Source organism: Miscanthus floridulus, chromosome 17, assembly GCF_019320115.1.
Source record: "Miscanthus floridulus cultivar M001 chromosome 17, ASM1932011v1, whole genome shotgun sequence".
NCBI classification, from domain to species: Eukaryota; Viridiplantae; Streptophyta; class Magnoliopsida; order Poales; family Poaceae; genus Miscanthus; species Miscanthus floridulus.
In genome coordinates, this window is record NC_089596.1 from 91,738,608 (window position 1) to 91,744,480 (window position 5,873).

At 45.3% G+C, this 5,873-nt stretch overlaps 1 long non-coding RNA gene across 1 annotated transcript; it reads left to right on the plus strand.

Moving 5' to 3' along the window:
• Positions 1-2,306: 2,306 nt before the first annotated feature.
• LOC136517934 (uncharacterized) lies at positions 2,307-5,567 on the plus strand. Its single transcript, XR_010774383.1, has 4 exons — positions 2,307-2,592; positions 2,688-2,709; positions 3,395-3,514; positions 3,912-5,567. It is a non-coding gene; the product is annotated as an uncharacterized lncRNA (long non-coding RNA).
• Positions 5,568-5,873: the final 306 nt, after the last annotated feature.

Here is a 5,873-nt window from a genome sequence, read left to right on the forward strand (position 1 = left end):
ATCAAAAGATGAAGGGAAAGGTCGCTATTTATAAGGGAAGGTGGAGCGAGAGGCGAATCGTCCGCCTAGATCTACACGCCCACCATACCTCGTCACACCGCCTCTCCGAGAAACATGCGCACGCCACCTCTGGCCGCTCTCTTAAAGGACACACCGGATGATGGTTTGCCCCATTCGATGGGCCAAGAACCGCCACAGGTAAGGAATGATACAGAGCTGAAAATACTCCTATGGCCCATTCAGCCCTAGGAGTTCAAAGGTTGGTCCACCGACAGGGCGCCTTTAGAGTGAGTGGTGGAAAGGGATAGGCATGCTAGCAGCCAATACCTGGGCGCATGAGTGCCGCAGGTATCCTAGCCCACGTTTGAGTCTTGGTTGGTTCACAGTCCATGGTTTTTCCTCGAAGAAAGGCAGCGAACTCTTGGGACCGGTCGAACGGACCCAAGAACTATATGGATTGGTCACCAAGAATCTAGAGTCGTTCTTCAGCTGATCCATGCCGGACCCCTATGAATGGGAAGCCGGGGCCCCACTCGGACTAGTCCGCTAATAGCTCATCAAGCACCACGATTCGTCCATCGAGGAAAACATGGCACGGCTCAGCCCCTCTATTTTATAAAAAAAACGTTTGAGGGAGGACGATCACAAGACGAGCTGACCCCTCGACCAGACCCCTGCTACGTGCGGGGGCTTGAGGGAAGTTGGACTCGTAAGGAGACCGAATACGCGGTCGCATGATGATGGCGGATCGATCGGATCCTAGGGAGGGATCGGAATCAAGAGAAATCATTTCCGGCCCTCCAAATCCCGTAGCTACATGTTCCCAAGGAGTCCGATCGCGATAGAAGAGAATCGCAACCCTACCAAGACACCCCGCAGGCTACGAAGGAAGACCGAGGCCCTTAGAGTCCTCCTGCCTAAAAAAGCCTCCAAAGGAGTATTCCACTCCTCCGTAGGCTCAGGGGCTACTGTCGGGTATCGATATTAGGGATACCCAGAGGAAGGAAGTTAATGGCCACGAACGTTAATTCGCTCGGATGGTCCAAGACGCATTTAAGGTCTCGGCCAACTCCCGAGGGTGTGGGCTCCGTCTCGCCCAACCCTGAGGGTGTGGGGCCCGTCTCGCTAGACCCCTCGGGAGTGGGCTCTATCTCGCCCGACTCCGAGGGCGGGGCCCCATCTCGCCAGACCCCTCGGGTGCGGGCTCCATCTCGTCCGACCCCAAGGGCGCGGGTTCCGTCTCGCCTGACCCCTCGGGCATGGGCTCCGTCTCGTCCGACCCCGAGGGCGCGGGCTCCATCTCGCCAGACTCCTTGGGCACGGGCTCCGTCTCGCCCAACGGGGATCCATATCGCCTCCAACCACTACGAGTCTAAGAGTACGACCCTAGGTTCAAACTTCTGACACCGGGAGGGAAGTGGGCACGTCTCGACGTGACCCGTGGCCACAGTGGACCATACCTAGGGGCTTACATCGCCAACAGTGTCGGGCGTGCCGGCACTGTGCTGCCTAATCCCCGTACGGCTTCTAACAAGAGTACCTGTTGACCACGCCGCCCGCCGGAATGGAGTGGAGCGCCGCGACTGGCTAACGACGCCTGCGTATGGCGCCAATGATGAATAGGGCCACAACGTGGAGCCTTCCCCGTCATCATGTATAGGATCGGCGGGACCCACATAAAGAAGATGAAGGACGTCGCGACCCTAGAGGCCTTCTTCTCCCTCGTTTTTCTCCTTCTCTCTGTAACATGCGCCTTCCCCTTCACCTATTAAAGGGGAAGCACGAGCACACGGCTGAACGGGCTCAAGAAGACTCAACTCTGTTCGATCTTTTTACCAGAGACTGGGACCTTCTCCCTCTCTCGTTCATTTATAACCCCTACTATAAACTAGTGCCGGTAACACGAGCAGCAGCAGACTGGACGTAGGGACATTCCGTCCGAACCAGTATAAATCCTTGTGTCCTCTATGCACACCATCTGGGCCAGACACGCAGATACAAATTTACTAGCTGGTGGTTCGAAACACTGGCATTCGGCAAAAACGTACAAGAATTTCACATTAATCATTTCATTTTCATAGGAAAAACATAGAAACATACCATCCTTGTTTCAACTAGACCTCTAAAATTTTAGCCCCCAAAGTTTGCAACCTAGAAAGTAGAAATCCAAAAGCCACCCCTCGAGGAGATATTGCGCGCTGCGCTGGGCCATCCGCGCTCAAATTTTACATCTCCAATGGTCAAAGGTCAAAACCCTACGCCGCGCATCAAACGAAACACCGTAGTCACCCGTCCCTCAGATGGAGCCCTCCTCTCTTCTCCCAATATAATAGACGCGCGCCCTCAAAGAAAAAAAATCGTCGCCGCTGACCTCCCGACTACGGCCCGTCCCTCTCCGGATCCTCTCCTGCTGGAGCCGCCGCCGCCTTTCCTCTGCTGGAGCCGCCGCCGCCGCCCGCACACCCAATGGCACGACTGTGACCCGTCCGATTCCTGGTCCTCTCCTGCTGGAGACACCGCCTTCCTTCCTCTGCTGGAGACGCCCCGAGGACTCCAAGGCCGCCGCCGTCGTCCTCATCGCTGATGTCTTGGGTACTTGCTTCAATTCCCATCGAATCTGCTGCACCTCGAGATCTTTTGCTTGGGATAGTGACAAGTTACAAGTAAAAGCCTTTCTCCTCTTGCAGGATTTGATGCGCCGAATCTAAGGTAAAACTCCCTGTGACGGACTTCTCCCCAGTGTTTTTTTAATTATTTGCAAACGCCCTTGCATCAAGAGATCTGTTAATCACTAGCGTTGATGGAGATGAATCGTGCCGGATTTACACGGGACACGTGATTATCAATGATAGGTGTTATGCGCTGCTAGTACTACTACAATCTAGGCTTCTAGTAGAAGCTGTTGATTATTATGCTCAACTTCTAGTTAACACTGAATATTGGTGAAACTTGTATCCTGTTGCTCAGTTGCTGTATCCAATTCAGGGTCTGTGCCAGTGGTCTTAAGTCACCATCTCCAGCTGGTTCTGGAAGTTTGTTTCTACAAGATGGAAAAAAGTCTTGTAAATCATACCACAGTATAGCAACTATTCACCGTTCACTATTAGTAAATAGTCTAACTGTATAAGCTAAATAGCTTATTACTTCATATATTACACGTGCATTCTCCATGTTTTTGCAAATGGGTCATTGGGTTGTTATTCAGAAAGTTTGGAACTGGACGTTGTGTGTTCTTACTGTGTTGTATTTTTAGAATGTTCCCCAAGTCCAATACTAAGGTTTAATGATGACCTCTGCTTGTGTCATCTTTTAAATGCTACCAAATTTTATCATAATCACTGAGTATCACCAGTAAAGAGATTTTGATAGTATTTTCTTGTCTTATCTCATGAAGGAAGATAGGTAACAAGGTTCCATCGACAGGGTACTTTGTTGTGGTACCATATTTCTTTCATGCGGATCCTTATGTCCCTGAGAATGCTGACAAGCCCCTACCTGTGTGGATAATGCACTGGTTCGTTGTCCCCTGCCCTTTTCTGAACTATTCCTGTAATTATTTGTCCGTACCTTGTTTCTATTTATGTTGATTCAGAGGAGAAATCAAAATTAAGGAGTTGGTGGACCAGTTAATAGGTAGTTAAAGAATGTTTTAAACTCCTAACTTTAAATATCAAGATGACACTAAACATGATCTTCTAACAGCATGCATTATACAGGCAGTGAAATTGCTGTCTGTAATTTACTGCCTACCAATGATATGTGATGAGTATGTCCTTCTCAGTTGCACATGAGGAAAAAAATAGCACTAAAAGTCATACATGTTTAATCAACTATTGTTGCTGCCAACTTCGAATATCAGTTCCTTATTTTGCTTTAAAATTGGGTTTCTACAATGTTTGCTCTTACTGCAGAGCTAAGGCTGTATCAATGGTCTCCGCCACCAACTGTCGATTCCTAACTCAGAGATAAGTGCTCCCTCTCAATTTCCCAAACCACTTTGCTTTAACCTCACTTTGGTTGCCAAACTGTTCTTGTGGTTATATTAATGGTTAGTTTACTGAAGTCTGTTGCCGCCAATGTGAAATTATGTGCATTTAATTGCTCTCAAGTCAGCCACCTGTGATGTGTGATGTCTCTTGCTTGCCTTATAAAATAGGTCTTGTTTCAGCTATAACTGTTATTGTGGTTATGTCCATTGAGAGGATAATCGTCAGATCTGAGTTTCATCATACATGTTCACTTGTTAGTATGATCTTTAGCAAAAAATGATCTTTCAACCAGATCTGTCCTGAACTAAATGGGGCCTTAACATGGGCTGAACATAAATAAATATTGTGTATAAAACAATCCATATGAATTGATTTTGTAAGAGTTTTTCCCTGTTTATTGGTTGCATCTCACGTTCTCCACTAAGTTGACAAAAGAGCAAATGCAACTATTCAATCACTCCTGGAGGCAGAGTAGTCATCATCTCGGTAGAGAGCAGCTGTAGCGCATGAGTCAGTGGCTCATGCAATGTGGCAGGAGAAGAATTAATCGACGATATTAGATTATATACTAGATTACCAATAGCCCTGTTAGGCCGCTAGTTCTGAGCCTTTTCTAAATTTTGATGATGAGTAGAATTCAGATAAAATACATTGAGAATTGCAGAGTCAGTTTCTTGCCCACTCCAAACAGCTAAACATTTTGAAAAAAAATGCAGCATTAGATTTTGCTGATTTGTTTAACTTGGTGACTTTAACATTTGAACTTGGTGACTGTAACATTTTATTTTAGTCTCTTTACTAAATGGTTGTAAGCTGTAGCCAGTTAATTAGTTCATATTTTGACCTCCTGATACACTTATGTTGCTGCAAAAACTAGGATTTGATTAGTAAAGCAAAAATATATGATTTTTTTTAGTCGTAATGGCTATCTAGTATAATAGTACCAATGCTTCTCGATAACTTATGCCTTTTGATATGTGCTTTGCTTGTCATCATCTTGTTTTTGAATGATTGTGACCACTATGCTGTTGAGCTAAAATGTGCCCCGTAAAACAGTACCAATGGTTCTGGATAACTTGTGCCTGTTTATTTTCTTTGTTTGTGAACACCACAAGTTCTTAATCACTGTGACTATGTTATTGTTGTGAACACTCATATTTCTTTATTGCTTAAATTTGAAACGATTCAGTCCTTGCTTTTGTTGTTAACACCTCATATTTCTTTATTGCTTAAATTTCAGTTTAACTAATTGCTGAAAATTTATTGCATAGCCTTATCATATTGTGGCTTAGTTTAGTATCGTGATGTACTGAACAACTGATGCATGTCAATGTGAATGATTTTATTCAGCAGGAAGATAGAGTTTGAGTGGAGCGCTCAAGTGATGGGATGGTCAATTCAAGCCAAGCTTTGCTTCGACCTTAAGTGGTCTCTAGCCACTTTAGATGTTTAGGCACAAATGTGTTGAATAGCTTTATTGTGCTATGGTTGAATAATGTGTGTGTAGCCTTAGTTTGAATCTTTGGATTGTTTGATTCCAGATATGAACAAATTAAATAAGTTAATATTTTGGTGTAATGGCTTTATTTAAATGTTTTGTTGATGTCTATTGAGTTTCTAATTAATTAATGATGCTGCAATATTGTTTGGTGGCACCAAATCAAAAGTGTTGTAAAAGTACCTATTGGCAACTGTATTTTTTGTGGCAATATATTCTATAGCAAGAGTAGCAATAGAGGCTACATCTTATAGCAATGACAATACGAACGTGGCAATTGCACATGTTGCTACCACTTCTTGGTGTTGCCACAAAGGTCTTGTTGCCACACTTGTTATGCGATGCAATAGAGGCTGCACCTTATAGCAACGACAATACGAATGTGA